Below are 18069 nucleotides of genomic sequence, written 5' to 3' on the forward strand. Positions count from 1 at the left end.
GCGAGGCGGCAGATCTAGCTACCGGTGTGGCTTGGAGTCATCTAGCTTGTGGCGTGGAGCGGGCCCACGAGGCTTGGAGGTTTAACGGCGCCCGGCGGTGTTCGACGAGAGGAGGCCCGAGACATCTGAACGCCGGTGGCGGTGCAGACTGGGCAACGGCTGTGGCCTTGAGCGTGACTGGTGGTGGAGAGCGGTGCCAGATCGGCGAGCTTCGCTGAGGCCGGATTTGCGCATGAGAAGGACGCGGCCTACGGGATAGCGGCGGCATTCATGCATGGCCGCCATTGGACTTTGGGCCGTCCGCAAGCTTGAGCTTTACCCTGGCCGCCTGTGACACCTACGGAACGAAGACCCGGGCTGCTGTGTGGGCCGTGTGCATTTTTTCAGAAGTACTACGGCCTATAGTTCGAGGCTTGGTCACTGGGATCAAGGGCCTAGGTTCTAGACTGGGACGAGCGGCAGGGCCCGCCATCTTGTTTAGCCGCGTGGCGCTTGGGTGGAGTGCCGCTTGCCGCCATGTCTATCGCGCTGCGCAAGGGGCGCCCGGGGAAGGATGGCACTTCGAAATCTTCCCAGCAGCCGGCATCCCCAGGAGCTAGTGGTTCCTCGAAGCAATCGGACGATGAGGCGCCGGTGACGAAGGCTTTTATGTCCGAACTCTTTGCCTCCATTAAGGAAGACATCTCCGAGCTCCGCGCGCAATTGGCCTCCGATCTACGGGAGGTGCGGAGGGACGTGGACGGTATAGGCGAGAGGGTGGCGACTCTGGAGGACCATGATTTAAGTATGGCCAACGATGTGCACTTGTTGCAGCAGGATATCATCCGCCTCACCGAGCAGAACCTGGACTTACAGACGCATACGGAGGACTTAGAAAATCGTTCCCGCAGGAACAACATCCGTATCCGAGCTGTGCCCTGGGATGGTGAGGCAGGCGATCTGCGTGGTTATGTCCAAGAACTGTTCCTCCAGATACTGGATGAAGAGGATGTGCGGGAAATTCGGATGGACAGGGTGCATAGAGTGGGGTTGCCCAGACGAGGGGGGGGGGCCCCCCTGACATTCTTGTCTGTGTCCATGACTTTCAGGTGAAAGAGCGTATCCTCCGCAAAGCCAGGGCAATCACGTCATTGCAGTTCAGGGACCACCGCCCTCAGCTGTATCAAGATTTAGCGGCCTCCACACTATGGAAACGAAGGGAGTTCCGCCCAGTGACTGCTTTTTTGAGGGAGCGTGGCATCGCTTACTCCTGGGGACATCCATTTCGAATCATCTTTCGGTGGCAGAATCGGCTCGCACAGATTCGCTCGCTCCAGGTGGCGAAGGACCTCCTGGGCCTGGAGGATGTTCCGCCCTCGATGGAAGCAACTGCTTCTCCGTCTCGGAGGCGCCACCGCTCGTCTTCCTGGCACAGGGTGGGCGCTTTCCCTGATCGGCGGCGACCGGACCTCACTACCAGCCTGCAGGAGCGGGGCAACGCGGTGGCATCGGTGGCTTCGGCTACATTAGCTGATACGCAGCAAAGCTCCGGAGCAGCGTGACCTCTTTCCTGCTGATGGATCGACGCCGGAGGGGTTCTGGCCTCCTGGTCTGGGGGTATGAATGTACTTTTGGAGGAGACACCCTTGACCGTGGCCATGGGGGATACCGTATTGGTCCCCCGGACCTACTTCCTGAAAGGAAGGCCCCTTGCGGACTTTGGACTTCTGGACACGATGAGTACTGTATTGGCTTTCACAGTTTTGCCTTTGTTCTTGCTATTGGTTGTTTTTCGACTGGGGGGGTTGGAGTTGGGGAGTTTGGGGTGTTGGGGGGGTCCCATGACGGTGGGAAGGGGGGACTGCTGGATGGATGGCTGCTGGTGTGCGTGCGAGTTGGCAGCGTGGATAGAATTGCTGGGGTTGGATGGCGAGTTTTGGGTTGTGGTGGGGGGAGAGTGGCGGACCCCCTGGACGTCCCTTGGATCGGGGGCTGTCTATATATGGGGAGGGGGACAATTGGAGTGACAGGAGAGATTTTTGGGGTCCATTTCTGTAATGCCGATTAGCATAGGGACATGGAACGTTAAGGGCATGAATTCACCGCAGAAGAGGCAGAAGGTGTGGAAATATGTGGTGGATCATCACCTTGACATAGTGGGGTTGCAAGAAACCCACTTAGCACGGAAAGATGAGATGCGGCTCCGACATAGGGCTTATCCCATTATCTATAGGTCTTCCGCCGCTACGAAACACAGGGGGGTGGCACTCCTTTTCCGAGCTGCATTGCACTTTCAACCTATGGAGGTGCGTCACGATAAGGAGGGCCGTTGGTTGATGGTCAAAGGGCTTATTCAGGGCCGACTGTGCACTTTTGTGGTGGTGTATTTACCCAACGCAGGTCAGAATAAGTATTTACAGGATTTGTTGTTGAAGGTTGGAGACTTTGCGGAGGGTCATCTATTCTTGCTGGGGGATTTTAATCTGGTGTGGGACAAGGATATGGACAGCTCAGGGGGGCATAGGGCGGGCACAGGGGTGTTTTCTGCTTCGACACATCGTGAGGTGGGGGAGCTGGGGCTAGTTGATGGCTGATGTTTTTTCCACCCTACCACAAAGGATTACACATTCTTCTCCCACGTGCATCGTTCCTATTCCCGTTTGGACTCCATTTTCCTTAGCCAATCTCTGCGCGGGGACGTGGTAAATGCCGCCATTCTTCCAATATCTGTTTCGGACCATAGTCTCTTGGTGCTTAGCCTTCGTTGGTCGCCGACCGGTGCGTCGCATCGGAAGTGGTATTTCCCGGCGTCGGTGATCAGGGACGATACGTCTAATCAAGCCTTGCGCCTTGCCATCAGAGAATTCTTTGACCTTAATCCCCCGTCGGACACCTCACTGTCGACCACGTGGCACATGTCTGGGACTCAACTCGCAGCTTAACGCCCTGCGGAGGAAGGAACGTGAGGCCTTGAAAGCTGAGGTGGTCGAGCTCGAACGTGCTCATAAACTCAACCCCTCGAGGGTGACCCTCCGCCCACTGACAGCGGTGAGGGGCAAATTAAAGGCGCACTATGCCAATAGGGCCAAGCTTACGCTTTTGCGACTGGGGCGACAATCATATTCATGCGGTAACAAGGTGGGTAGGCATCTGGCGCGGCAACTGCGGGATAGGAGGGAGCGGGAATACATAGGAGGGATCAGAGATGCTGCAGGTGTGCTGCAACATCGGGACGGAATGAAGGCGGACATTTTTAGACGCCTTTACGCCGAGTTGTATACGGGTGACAACCTGGATGCAGAAACACAAAGAGGGTTCTTACGACGTTTGCCGTTACCTCGAGTATCTAGAGAATGGAACGACCTATTGGAGGCACCAATTTCCAGAGAGGAGGTTCTCTCCGCCATCAAAAATTTGAAATTACACAAGGCCCCGGGTCCGGATGGTTACACTGCGGTCTTTTACAAGACGTATGCTACCGAGCTGTGTGATTTTCTAGTGGCTCTCTTTAATGATATGGCGTCGTCCGGAATGACCACAGGGACCCTGGCCGAGGCGGTGATCACGGTCCTGCCGAAACCAGGGAAGGACCCGGAGCACTGTGCTTCGTTTCGCCCCATAGCCTTACTTAACATTGACGGAAAACTATACTCGGCGATCCTGGCGAGCCGCCTACAGGATTTGTTGCCGGCGATTATCCACCCAGACCAATCTGGCTTTATTAAAGGTCGCCAGACCCACGATAATACCCGTAGAGTGGTTCACCTCATCGAAAAGGCGGACAGGTTCCACATACCGGCTGTGTTGGTGGGCCTGGACGCGGAGAAGGCCTTCGACCGAGTGGATTGGGGCTTTCTGTTTAATACGCTGATGGCCTTTGGCTTTTCTGACAAATTCATCACTATGGTAAAGGCAAACTTTTGCAGCCCGCGCTCGAGAGTGGCAGTGAATGGCCACCTGTCGGCCTTCTTCCCACATTCACGGGGCACCAGACAGGGGTGTCCCCTCTCTCCCCTGCTGTTCGCGCTCAGTATTGAGCCTCTGGCGGTGGCGGAGAGGGAACATGAAGGCGTGAAGGGCATACCGTTCACGGGAGAGCAACATAAAATCTCGCTCTTCGCGGACGATGTCCTGCTCTCGGTGGCGGATCCGGCTGGTTCCTTGCCCTGCGTTAGGGAGATTTTGCTTGAATTTGAGGATGTGGCGGGATTTAAAGTAAACTATGGCAAGTCTTACATTTTGAATCTGACTTTATCGCAAACTGACGTGGCACAAGTACGGGCGTTGACACCATTGGCGTGGGCAACCGGTTCGATTGTTTATTTGGGAGTTCACCTGACTCCGACAGTGGGTAAACTGTTCGCGGCCAAGTTCCCACCCCTCCTGATGAAGACCCGGGCAGAATTGGAGAGGTGGAAACCTAAATTCCTGTCCTGGTTAGGTAGGATACATGCGATTAAAATGGTCCTTCTTCCCAAATATTTATACCTGTTCCAGGCTCTACCTATTCCGCTGGATAGCGCCTACTTCCGACAGCTCAAAACGCAGATACTGAAATTTATCTGGCAAGGGGGCCGAGCCCGTCTGTCCTTCACAGTCATGCGCCGGCCTCGGTCGGAGGGTGGGGTTGGTCTCCCGGACCTGCACCTATATTATAAGGCTGCCCAATTGAGGGTCATGGTGGAATGGTCGCAGCAGCTATCAGAAAAACATTGGCTGCATATGGACCGGAGTGTGGCGGGTCGGTTCATCTGGGATTTGGCCTGGAAACCGAAGAAAGACCGCCCCTTGAATGCCTACATCAGTACCCCCACGGGTACCACGCTGAAGGTCTGGGACACCTTGGCTAATGATGAGCGGTGGACAACCTTCCCATCTCCGTTCACGCCGTTGCATTTCAACCCGGCCTTTCCACCGGCGCTTGCCGAGGGGCCCTTTGACGCATGGAGGGAGGGTGGGTGTAGGGCACTGCTTCACCTGTTTCATGGCTCTGATCCTTTGACCTTTGCTAACTGTATGCGGGACTACCAGGTGCCGCAGACTGATAGGTATAGGCATGTCCAATTGCTACATTGGGCCACGTCACCAGGAGTGCTGGAGGCAGCTACGAGGCCTCCCTCGAAATTTGAGGCTTTTCTGCTGCGAACGTCTACCATGAAGGGAGCCATCTCCTTCCTGTAACAATTACTGCTTCAATCTGAACTGTCACCTAGGCCACGATATATGGAGCAATGGGAGGAGATGGTGGGAAGGGATGTAACTGACGCCGAATGGTCAGCGCTTTGGAGGGATATGAACCAATTTAACCACTCGATCCACTTACGGGAGGCTCACTTAAAGACTCTCACGCAATGGTATATGTGTCCGACTCGGCTCCACCGTATCTATCCGGCTGCCTCGGATAAGTGCTGGAGGGGATGTGGACTTCTGGGGGACTTCCGCCACATTTGGTGGGATTGCCCGGTGATTAGGCCGTACTGGGATGAAATTATTTCCCATATCAAGGATATCCTTCAATATCCTATAGAGGACTCTATGGCCTTTGTGCTATTGGGCCTGCGGGACCCCGGTCTTGAACACCAGACGCGCTCGGATAAAAAGATTCTGTGGTTGTGCTTGGGGGCAGCCAAGCTCACACTGGCGGCGGCTTGGAAACGGAAGGAGGCACCAGCGATATCCCTTTGGCACGCAAGACTCTGGAGGCTTTTGAGCCTGGAAAGAATGGCGGACATCTTCCTCGGTAATTACAAGAACTTTAAACACGTGTGGGGTCCCTTGGTAACCTTCCTATCTACTGGCTTGCCTTCGGCTGTTTGCCCAGCATCATTGAGATCTTTACACCTCTTCCAAATTTAGTGTGCCTGCTGAATGAATGTGGTATGTGTGCGTCACCGTCATGGGGGGGAGGGGGGGGGGGCTGGGGAGTTGCATTTTCGCTTTCTTTTCCCCTGTTGCAACCGAGGTGCCTATTTTCGCCGGTTGGTGCATTTCCATGGTTTTGTATAGCCTGAAGACCTGCTTGCTGTGGGACGTTTTGATTTCGCAAGACTCAGCACCAATGAGGCTTTCTCTTATCGCTTTTTTTTTGCAGGTACCTGGACTGATTGACTGATCTTTTTCTTTGCGATGTAGCGTCACCACCGTCTTAATTTGCTTTTTTCCCCCTGTGTGGGGACATGTGCGGCACCTCAGTGCTGCTTTCTTGTGTCTTTCCTTTTTGTTATATGCAAAAAAAAATTTTTACAAAAAAAAAAAAATGGTGCAGTGTTTTATGAAGCAGGTTTATACGTTCACTTAGGAGCACTTCTAGGCCTAATCAAGTGAATGCAATTAAGCGGGGGAGGAAACAGTGTTTGTTTTCTCCAGACATTTCCCTGGTTGGCCGAAGTCTTTGGAGGCTGTTTTCCAGCTGTGGTCGGTAGTGGGATGACCTGCGGGGTGGTGATGTGGGGAGGGGAAGGGTGTCAGGTACGCTCCACAGGATCCGGATGGTGAATATAAAGCCCACCTCCAAACGTCACAAACACTCTGATAAATATCAACAGAGGATTTGAGCCATTAGGCGAGGGGTAAATGCAAAATAATAAACAGGGAAGGGAAGGAAGGGGTCTGCTGGGAAAGGGAAGTACCTGAAACGACAGAACATACAGAGGTAAGAACACCATACAACCAACACAACCAATATCCAGCTATTAACCCCTGAAACTAGGTACCTGTGAGATAAAGCAGAACTTGGTAAAATGGTGTTCTCTGATTCCCCCTCTGAGGATATACGCTTGAGCCCTATAGGGAATATGCATAGGTTAAGAATCGATCTCATACATGAAACCCACACAACTGAACCAGAATGACACTTCCTAATACCTTATTAAGAACTCAAGCTATCCGAAATAAGGAGTTATTGAGGAAGCTTGGTCAATAGAATAACTGAACACAGGGGAAATAATATATAGAATCTGTAGTGTTGACCAACAGATACGGTAATGCGTGGGAAGCAAAAACCACAGCACTCCGCTCTGCTTGGTAGTAGCACACAAAGTCTCTGAAGGAATCACAGGCACGAGAAATAAGTATTCCACAAACTTGGCATGTTGTTAAACAGTATAAGAACGTCTGACACTGTAAAAGCACAACCTTTCCAAGTCAAGAATATTAGCTTGTTCGGCAACACGCAGTTGCGACCACCGCAATGCTCCGCAAGCGTTACAGTCACTAATAGTTCCACAACCTACAAGCGCTTGTACTGAATACACGGAGCAGCTGCTGCCACCGTGCACCACCTACCCCAGGGTAGTAATAAACAGAAATGTAATAGCCAAAAAGACGGCAGCGCGTGGCTCCTTCCACCACTACGCTCCGGTCTTAAGTCCCAAAGAAACAACACGCTATATAAACAGAAGCGCGCTCAATCTGTCGAACGGAAGCGAGTAGCGGAATAACCACTGCGCTCCGCTGCAGTCTTGAATCAGAATACCAAGCGCCGCAGTTCCTTCACTGCGCGCTAAAGACACGGCAACGCGTGGGTGCCCCCACAGCGCTCCGCTCAATGGCGGACACGGAAGGGCGGGGAACCGCTCCTACCTGCTGGCGAAACCCTTCGTTTAGGCAGCTTCCTTCACGGTGAAGCGGGGCACCCGACACCAACCTCCTTCCTCCTCTCAGCATAGGAAAACGGAATAACACGCAACAGGAAGCGTGTAACAGGAACTAAAATAGCCTTCACCGAGGCTTCTGGGAAATGTAGTTCGTTCGGCGCCCGATTTCCAATTACTGTATGTCGTCCTCTTGACACAGTAATGCAGGCGCATGGACGGGTCCTGACAGTAGGTCCTCCTCTCAGCGCCTACTAGGCCCAGGCCGCGTAGGAAACCTTCGATGGAAGGATCGAATAGCATCAGGGGCGTGGATGTTGGACACCGGTTCCCAGGAGTCGTCCTCAACTGAATACCCCTTCCACGATACCAGATACCACAACACACCCCGTCTGTACTTGGAATCCTTGATGCTCCGCACCACGTATTCAAAACCCCCATCACACAACACAGGAGGGGGAGCCCTGCGTCGGTCTGAAAATGCAGGTTTCAACAAGCCACAATGAAAGACAGGGTGTATACGAAGGGAACCAGGCAGTTTTAATTTATAGGCCACCGGATTGATCTTCTTTAACACCACATATGGTCCAATGTACTTGGGGTGAAAGATGCTACGGAGTTTGAATTTGATATTCCTAGTTGAAAGCCATACCTTATCACCCACGGCATACGTTGGTCCCTGTTTCCTGTGTCGGTCTTCGTATGTCTTATACTCTCTCTTAGCCTTATTTAGGTGAAACCTGATTTTCTGGTGTAGGGCTTGCACTTTACGCATCTGACCCAAAACTGTAGGCTGATTGGCTATTACTTCAGGGATGGAAATGGGAAGGATCCTAGCATCATACCCGTATGTAGCACAAAACGCGGACACACCCAGAGAACAGTGCCAAGCGTTATTATAGGCCACCTCAGCCATCCATAATAATGAAACCCATGAGTCATGAGCCTCCGCAGCATAGCACCTAAGATACTTCTTTAGGGTCTGGTTCAACCTTTCCGTTTGTCCGTCCGTCTGCGGATGGAAGCTGGTTGAAAGGGAGGAACGGATACCTAAAGCCTGACACCAAAACTTCCAGAATCTGGCGATGAACTGGGGACCCCTATCTGATATGATGACCTCGGGTACCCCGTGTAGCCTAATGATGTTGGACAACAGTAGTTGTGCTGTCTGTCCTGCCGTAGGCAGATTAACACAGGGAACGAAATGACCCAATTTGGTAAGACTATCAATCACAACTAAGATTGCGGTCATCCCTTGATCAGGAGGCAAACCGGTGACAAAATCTAGGCTAATGGTCTGCCACAGTTTTGTAGGAGTTGGTAGTGGAATCAACAATCCTTTCCTTTTCCCAGTCTCATTCTTGGCCATGGCACATTCGCTACACGATCTCACCCATGCTACCACATCTTTCTTGACTGTATCCCACCAGAAATACCTCTGCATCAGCTGCACGGTTTTACACACCCCTTGGTGTCCTGCCAACTGAGAATCGTGACACCAGTTAAAAGCAGTCTTTTTTGTAGCATCATCTGGGAGAAACAGTTTGGTGTTTTGAAAAGGAAGGCCTTTCTTTATCATGCGACCTCTTCCCTGGGTGGCCCAAGCTACCCACTCCCCCGGAGTCTTTGCTCGGCTGATGCGATCTAAGAAAGAATCAGCGTGTAACACACACACAACCTTGTCTGGATCCACAATGGACTCAAGACTGGGTATTTCTGTTGAGTCCTCCCCCTGATGTTGTCTGGATAGGGTATCAGCCTTTCTGTTGTCAGCCCCAGGACGAAAGGTGATTATGAAGTCATACTCAGAGAAAAACAGCATCCACCTAATTTGTCTCTGAGTGAGATTGCGTGCTGTTTTCATATATTGTAAGTTTCGGTGATCGGAAAAAACAGTAACAGGGAACGCAGCCCCCCACAAATATTGACGCCATTCCTGAAATGCCTTCTTGATGGCCAGCAGTTCCTTCTCTGCTATAGTGTAGTTCTTTTCTGCCAAACTAAGTTTCTTTGAGAGGTAGGCTACTGGATGGAGTTGCCCCGTGAGGTGATTCCTTTGTGATAAGATAGCCCCTACGGCTTCATCCGAAGCATCCGCTTCGACTATAAATGGATGTTCCGGCTTAGGGTGGGCCAAAATCGGTGCTGTAGTAAAAGCAGCTTTTAGAGTCTGGAAAGCTCCCTCAGTAACATCTGTCCACAAGAAAGGAACCCCTTTTCTTAACAAGCGAGACAGAGGGGCAGCCACCTGAGAGAGCTGAGCTATGAATCTACGGTAGTAGTTTGAGAACCCTAGAAATCGTTGTACGTCCTTAACACTTGCCGGGACCGGCCATTCCTGCACTGCCTTTACCTTTCTCTCAGACATCTGCAAACCCGAATGACTCAACACCACTCCAAGGAATTCCACTTCATACACATCAAACTCGCGCTTGGATAGTTTGCAAAACAGTCTGTTTTCCCCTAGCCTCTGCAATACTTGAGACACCTGAGCATGGTGTTGTGAGGTGTTGTCAGAATAAATAAGAATGTCATCTATATAGACAACCGCACATACATAAACAAACTCCTTCAGAACATCATTCAAGAAATACTGAAATGCCGCAGGGGCGTTACACAACCCAAACGGCATGACGGTATATTCATAAAGACCATAACGAGTCTTGAAGGCCGTCTTCCATTCATCCCCTTCCTTTACCCGGACCAGGTGGTAAGCACCTCTCAAGTCAAGCCGAGTGTATATTCTGGCATCCTTCACCTGATCCAACAGAACTGATATTAGAGGCAAGGGGTATTGATTTCTCACTGTATTCTTGTTTAACACCCGGTAATCGACACACGCTCTCAACTCCCCATTGGCCTTTTTGATGAAAAACAAAGGGGAGGCCGCCGGAGATCTCGAGGGGTGGATAAACCCAATCTCCACATAGTGGTCGAGGTATTCCCTCAAGTGCGCTGTCTCAGGAACCGAGAGTGCATACACACGACAAGAAGGAAGTGTAGCCCCATCAACTAGATCTATCCTGCAATCATATGGTCGATGAGGAGGCAGTTGTTCCGCCATACTCTCACTGAATACCTCCTCAAAGCCCTTATACTGTGGGGGCAAGACCACCAATTTTTCAGCAGCAGTGGCTACTATCAAAGGTAGAAAAGACACAGCAGCGGTCGTTCCACAAGAGGAAACCACATGCTCTCTGCATTCCTCAGACTCAAACCGAACCTCCTTCGACCTCCAGTCAATCGTAGGGTTATGGTGGCTCAACCAGGGCATTCCCAAAATAACCTCGTATTGAGGCGCCTCAATTATGTTCAAAGTCAGTTCCTCTCTGTGATAACCTTCTGATATGTCCACGGACAACACTAGCGTGTCAGTATGTTCCGTGATCTTTCCTGACTTCAATGGCTTCCCATCCACTGCTAGTACGTCCTCAGGAATGTCTCTTGGCACTCGCACTAAGGACAGAGCAGTCACCAACCCGCTATCAATAAAATTCCCAGTGGCTCCTGAGTCAATCATCACTCTCACCTGATGGCTCTGTGACTGACTCTCCAGACACATGGGAAGGAGAATGTGAGTTTCTGTTTCTAGCAGTGTCAGCACAGACAACGATGGAATCTGATACAGGGGGGCCCTGGTTTCTAGAGCAGTGTCTACCTTTACTTCTTCTTCCTTAGATCCCCTTACAGCAGTAATGACTAGCCTTTTGTTGCGATTCCATACTCCACTCATCTTTGGTTTAGTAGGGCAGTCCCTAACATAGTGGCCCTTTTTCCCGCAATAAAGACACAGACCCAAGGCTCGACGATGTTCCTTCTCTTCTTTGGACAAAGGGGTTTTGACGGCCCCTAACTCCATAGGTTCGGAACTTGTCTCAGTGGGCGTTAACGCCCTACGTGGACTGGAGTCGGACCCAGAATACCCCCGATCCCAACGTCTCCTGTCACCCCCTCTGTCACTCATTCTACCATCCAGACGTAAGGTCAGGTTAATCATGTCTTTGCAGGTAGCTGGCTGAGGGTCTATCTGAGCTATGATGTCCTTAAGCCCGTCCCTTAATCCCTGATAAAAAAGGGACATTATTTTTTCCTCTGGCCAAGCCGTTTCAGCTATCAGCCTATTGAAATCCGTCAGATAGGATATCAAATCTCTTTTTCCTTGTCTAAGCGTAAGTAGTTCTCTGTCTGCACTAAAGGTAGTGGCTCGTCGATCAAACACGCGTTCAAATTCCGCCCTAAACGCATTCCAGTTGTTTAACACAGGGTCATCATTGCGGACCAATGGAACTGCCCAATTAGCCGCATCCCCAATTAAATAGGAAATGGCAAAGGCCACTCTGGAGTGGTTGGTAGGGAAGGAGGCCGGTTTGCACGAGAAATGCATCAAGACTTGTGTCAGGAATACCTGTGTTTTGGCTGGATCTCCTGAGTATCTTTCTGGACTGGCAAGGGGGGCGGTACAGTAACCTGGATTTGTGAGGGAGAGGCATCGAAGGGGTTCCTACTTAGCCTATCCACCTTTTCTTTCAGAGCAGTGGCCTCGGCCTTGGAAGCAACAAGTTCCTGTTGCACCAACACCAAGGCCTGAAGCACATCCTCCAAGGTAGCCATATAGTCCCCACCCGGATCAGGTGTAGCTAAATTCGTGGGCGTGTTATTCTGTCAGGTACGCTCCACAGGATCCGGATGGTGAATATAAAGCCCACCTCCAAACGTCACAAACACTCTGATAAATATCAACAGAGGATTTGAGCCATTAGGCGAGGGGTAAATGCAAAATAATAAACAGGGAAGGGAAGGAAGGGGTCTGCTGGGAAAGGGAAGTACCTGAAACGACAGAACATACAGAGGTAAGAACACCATACAACCAACACAACCAATATCCAGCTATTAACCCCTGAAACTAGGTACCTGTGAGATAAAGCAGAACTTGGTAAAATGGTGTTCTCTGATTCCCCCTCTGAGGATATACGCTTGAGCCCTATAGGGAATATGCATAGGTTAAGAATCGATCTCATACATGAAACCCACACAACTGTACCAGAATGACACTTCCTAATACCTTATTAAGAACTCAAGCTATCCGAAATAAGGAGTTCTTGAGGAAGCTTGGTCAATAGAATAACTGAACACAGGGGAAATAATATATAGAATCTGTAGTGTTGACCAACAGATACGGTAATGCGTGGGAAGCAAAAACCACAGCACTCCGCTCTGCTTGGTAGTAGCACACAAAGTCTCTGAAGGAATCACAGGCACGAGAAATAAGTATTCCACAAACTTGGCATGTTGTTAAACAGTATAAGAACGTCTGACACTGTAAAAGCACAACCTTTCCAAGTCAAGAATATTAGCTTGTTTGGCAACACGCAGTTGCGACCACCGCAATGCTCCGCAAGCGTTACAGTCACTAATAGTTCCACAACCTACAAGCGCTTGTACTGAATACACGGAGCAGCTGCTGCCACCGTGCACCACCTGCCCCAGGGTAGTAATAAACAGAAATGTAATAGCCAAAAAGACGGCAGCGCGTGGCTCCTTCCACCACTACGCTCCGCTCTTAAGTCCCAAAGAAACAACACGCTATATAAACAGAAGCGCGCTCAATCTGTCGAACGGAAGCGAGTAGCGGAATAACCACTGCGCTCCGCTGCAGTCTTGAATCAGAATACCAAGCGCCGCAGTTCCTTCACTGCGCGCTAAAGACACGGCAACGCGTGGGAGCCCCCACAGCGCTCCGCTCAATGGCGGACACGGAAGGGCGGGGAACCGCGCCTACCTGCTGGCGAAACCCTTCGTTTAGGCAGCTTCCTTCACGGTGAAGCGGGGCACCCGACAACAACCTCCTTCCTCCTCTCAGCATAGGAAAACGGAATAACACGCAACAGGAAGCGTGTAACAGGAACTAAAATAGCCTTCACCGAGGCTTCTGGGAAATGTAGTTCGTTCGGCGCCCGATTTCCAATTACTGTATGTCGTCCTCTTGACACAGTAATGCAGGCGCATGGACGGGTCCTGACAAAGGGGCAGGGTGGGGGGTGGTAATTTATGGATTACAGAGTTTTACAGGTAAGTAAACATATAAATAAATAAAAGGAATTTCATTTGTGTGCACTGCATTGCATTTGGTTAGGGGTTCTTACCTCCCAGACAGAAAAAAACGCTGGAGAATTCTTTGTAAGCCTTATACACCCTCTAGGGTACGATTTAAGGGTGGCTTACCCAGAATCCTCCAATTATATCTAAGCATCTTCAAAGGCAAGGAAGGAGGGTGGGTGGGAACTGTAATGACTGTGGTGAGTAGGACTAAGGGTAATGTAGATTACCTGTAACTATTTTAGACATGACTTTTTTGTTCCTGATCCTGGTCATTACAAATTGAGGTATACCAAATCATATGCCTTTGACACAGAAGAAATAAAAACTTGTTAACACTAACATGTACACCCAATGTTTACTGCATACCAACGTGAGAGTAAACCAGATTAAGATTCGTCCAAAACAGATATCAACACACCAACACCAAAGTTTGTATCTTAGTCAACCACATTATTGAGTCTATAAAGTCTGACAAAGGTAGAGTCCAAGGACCAAGTGGCAGCCCTACAAATCTCGTTAATTGACACCCTGGAACTCCACTCAGCAATTAAACATGCTACTGGTAGATCTGCCCTGATCCGAGCCACCCTGATTGCTAGCCTGTGAGATAGTAGCTTTCAACCATCTACTCAAAGTCATCCTGGTTGCCTTCCTCTTCCTGCTTGACCAAAAACTACAAACAGATGGTCTGACTTCCTGAAACGCTGTGACCTGTGACCTGTTAAGATAAATACAAAGAGCCCTTAACATCCAGCAAATGAAGAGAAACTTCCTACTGAGAGGAAGGAGAAGGAAAAAAGGAAGGAAGGATCACCTCCTGTGACTCGTGGAAAGTGGAATTAACCATAGATAAGAAAGAATGGTCTGGTCTCAATATCACCCCTTCATCAAAAAACAAAAAAAGAAAGGTTGTCGACAAAGCAAGGTCTTGAGCTTACCAATCCTACGATCAGAGTTGATGGCTACCAGGAAAACCACCTTATATGGAAGAAACCTCAAGTCTACTTCATCTAAGGGCTCAAAATGAGGAGCCTGAAGTGATCTGAGAACCGTAGAAAGATCCCACGAAGGAGAGGAAGGCTTAGCCACAGGCCTTGAGATTGTGAAACTACTGAAGAGCCTATTAGCTAACGAGTCAGTTTCTCTGCGAGGTTCGGAAAAATCTTGAAAAGCTTTAATTTTGACCCACTCTGATTTAAGTGTAGAAAGAGATAGATTAAATTGAAACCCTTCCCACAAGAATTGCAACACAGTGGAAAAAGGACAGGAGGGTGCTGACAGATAATACACAGAATACCATTGTTAAAGTGACCTAATTCCTGGAGTAGACCGTTAAGGAAGAGGTTTTTTGGACCATCTGAACCAATTGAGGAGGAAGACCCTTACTCAATATGGTCAATCTCTCAACCTCCAGGAAGACAGAACCAGATTTAGAGGAAGAGGAATGATTGACTTAATAGGAAAAGAAACTAGAGGAAGAATTCATGGGGGAGATATTGCCAGTCTGCTCAGGGTTGTAAACCATGATCGGCAAGGCCAATAGATGCTTTCTCCTTCTGTGTCTTTGACAGTGTCTACGTAATCAGGGGTAAAAGAGAAAAGGCATAAAGAAGCTGGTTGGGACAACTTATCAGCAGAGCATATGTTCCCCTGTTTCCCTTCTCCTGGAAGAGAACCCCAGCACTACGTCATTGTCCTTTGATGCAAATAGATCCAGTAAAGGGGTTCCAAAACTTTTACAAGGTTGACTGAAGACTCTCCGTGACAGTGCCAGGTTCATCAACGAGGGAAGCATTCTGCTGAGGCTTTCTACCTGAACATTGCCCTTCTCTTTGATGTGGATTGCTGACAAACACAATAGGTAGGTTCTGCCCAAAGACCAATTGCAGTTTGCAATCAGAGCTGATGCTTCCCTGATGATTGATATAAGTGACAGAGGCCATTTTTTCCGTCTTTGCTTGAACTTTCTTCAGCACGATCAGATCCTTCACCTTTAGAAGAGCTCTGTGGATTGCAGTGAGCTCCCTCCAATTGGATTACCCCCTCTGCTCGAAAAGGGACCATTTCTGCTAGTCTGACCAGGTTCAGAGTTTTCCTCCCCAACCAATTTCTCAGGCATCTGTTGTGACTACTACAAGCTGTTGTGGATGCATGTGCATGCCTTTTGAGTGTTTGCTCAAGTTCATCCACCACATCAAGTCCTGCTTCACTTGGCTGGATAAAGGAATGAGAAGATCCAAGGGGTGCAATAGTGGAGGATAACATTAGTGCAGGTGCCACATCAAAGGGAACATATGAAGACATGCCAATGGAACTCTGAAGACACAGGCTGCCATGTGTCCCATAACCTTCTGGCAAAACCTAGCTGGGACTTCCAAACTGGAGAGAATGAGGGATATCAGGCTTTGAAGGCATACGTTTCTCTCCTTCGGAAGAAAGATTTTCCCCACCTGTGTGTTGAAGATGGCCCCTATACACTTGATTTCCCTTGATGGTTTCAGTTCACACTTTGAGATGTTGAGCAGAAGCCCTAACCTGGTCATTACTGCCATAGCAGTCTCCACAAACTTGAATATCTCTGGGCTGGATAGGAGGGGCTAGAAGCAACCAGTCATTGCGGTATGGGAAGACTGGGATTCTCATCAGATGTAGATGCGCAATTACTTGAACCATCATCTTTGTAAAAATCCTGCAAAGATGGACCATGAGCTGCCAGTGCTGGTCTGTCACTGCAAACTTCAGAAATTGCCAATCTTTCTTTTCTACTGGAATATGAAGATAGACATCCATGAGGTTGAGCGTTATCATGAAACTTGCTGATGGTTTTAAAGGAGTGTTTTTTTGCAGGGTTTCCATCTTGAATTTGATGTCCGAGATAAATTGGTTGAGGTTCTTTAGGTCTATCACTAGACAGTAGTCTTGAAATGGTTTGCAAACCAGGAATATAATTGAGTAAATGCCCAGACCTCTCTCCCCCATGGGACTCAACAAATACAAATTTTCCTCTGAAGATTAGCAATATCCTAACTCCTGGGCTTGGCAGTGGCGAAGCAAATGTGTTTCTTGGAATTCCACATTGAAAGATAATGTGAAACCCTTTGTGGAGATTAATGCATCTCTGATCAATGGGAGAGCAAGTTCTTGTCCTCTCCTGGTGAGAGTTGAGTCCATTGGGCATATGCATCGAAAATCGGTAAAACAAGTCCTCATTAGCGAAAAATAAGAAATCGCAAATAAGGACTCGCATACCGCGATGCATCAACAGATTCGGTATTAAATACCAAATCCCAAAAAATCGCTAAATAAATCGGAAACCACGATTTAGAGACTCCAAATTTAAGAATAGCAAATACTGAATTAGCAAATACCGATTCGGTATTTGCGATTTCGTTATTAGCGAATTCGCAAAAAAAAGTCACATCGGAAGCAGGTTGATGACATCACAAGCAGGAAGTAACCCAGCCCATGATTCCTTCAGTGCCCTGAGGAGCTCAGAGGAGGAGGCAGAGCACAGGAGCTGAGGAGTGAGACAGTGACAGCACAAACCAGCCATTGCACAGCCAACCAGGATGGAGAAGGATGCACCCCAGGACAAGGACACGCCCAGGAAGAGGAAGCGAAAGTTTTCTTATAAAGAACCTGAACTACTCATCAAGGGGGTGAGCAGCAACATGACAGGCTGTTTGTCAAGCTATCCCTAAAGGTGCCTGAGGCAGAGAAGCGCAAAATCTGGCTGCGCATCAAGGAGAGGGTAAATGCTGTAGGAGTCACCCACCGCAGCATAGATGATCTGAAGAAGAGGTGGTATGACCTCAGGAAAAGGGCAAAGGAGAAGATTGCTGAAAGGTTGAAGGATTCAGCTGGCACAGGAGGGAGAACAACCAACGTCACACCAAACACAGCCCTGAGGACCTCGTTGAGGCTACCATTGAGCCTGAAGCTGTTTTGGGGATCACCCAATTGGACACTTCCAGCGCTGCAGCAGGAGGACAAGGTAAGATGCATGCCAGTGCAGATACGCAGCGTGTTGTCTATCCCCGTCCAATCCCCCAGGCCAAACACAGTGCACATGTAGCCGTGACTAAAGTATATACCCTCACCAGAGTGTTGCATCATGGGAGTTGTAGTCATATCATGAAAGTGTGCATGTCAGATCCCTGATGTTAATGAAATGAGACCAGCAGAACAGGGCCAATTGTCAGTCCAAATATGTCCTTTATGTAGATGAAAGTATGCAACACACATACATCCTGACAAAATAATAACATTGCACTGTTTCACACACAAATGCATCACCCCTGGATTCAGATGACAGCGGACGCCTCATCATCTCTGAAACCCCAGTAGTGACCGATGCTGAGACTCCGCAGGGACCTCAACCCACAATACCACCAACACC

This window comes from Lissotriton vulgaris, chromosome 4_1 (assembly GCF_964263255.1).
Source record: "Lissotriton vulgaris chromosome 4_1, aLisVul1.2, whole genome shotgun sequence".
Classification (NCBI taxonomy): Eukaryota; Metazoa; Chordata; class Amphibia; order Caudata; family Salamandridae; genus Lissotriton; species Lissotriton vulgaris.